This window comes from Eucalyptus grandis, chromosome 7 (genome assembly GCF_016545825.1).
Source record: "Eucalyptus grandis isolate ANBG69807.140 chromosome 7, ASM1654582v1, whole genome shotgun sequence".
NCBI classification, from domain to species: domain Eukaryota; kingdom Viridiplantae; phylum Streptophyta; class Magnoliopsida; order Myrtales; family Myrtaceae; genus Eucalyptus; species Eucalyptus grandis.
Window position 1 is genome coordinate 24,247,922 of NC_052618.1, and position 508 is coordinate 24,248,429.

Consider the following 508-nt stretch of genomic DNA (forward strand, 5'->3'; position numbering starts at 1 on the left):
GACTCTCCCAAGTCCGCCAATTCACGACTTAATAGTTTGAGTTTTTAACCTGTAAATTAATTTTAAAACGAGTCGCCACTAATCGGTTTGGGGTGAGTCGATTAGAAACCCTAAGCGAAGTATCGGGAGAAATACTCGCTCTGCTTAAACCAGGAGAAATTAGGATGGGGGACTTGATTACACTAGTTAATCACTAATGCCCTTTCGGTACCTAATCTTGTTTAAACCCTAAGGCTTTTTGGATTTTTGAGGGATTTTTTCCATACATTTTTGGAGGAAAAACATTTTTGAGTCTTTTTCTCATTTTTGGACATAAAAGGGATTTTTTTGATTTTTTTTTTGGAAAAATACAAGTTTTTTTTTTTTGGCTTTTTCTGAAATTTTTGGCTTTTTCATGAATTTTTGGCTTTTTTGGATTTTTGGCATTTTTTGGAAAATATGAAATATTTTTGATTTTTCTGATTTTTCGGAAAATAAAATATTTTTTTAATATTTTGGAAAATAAATT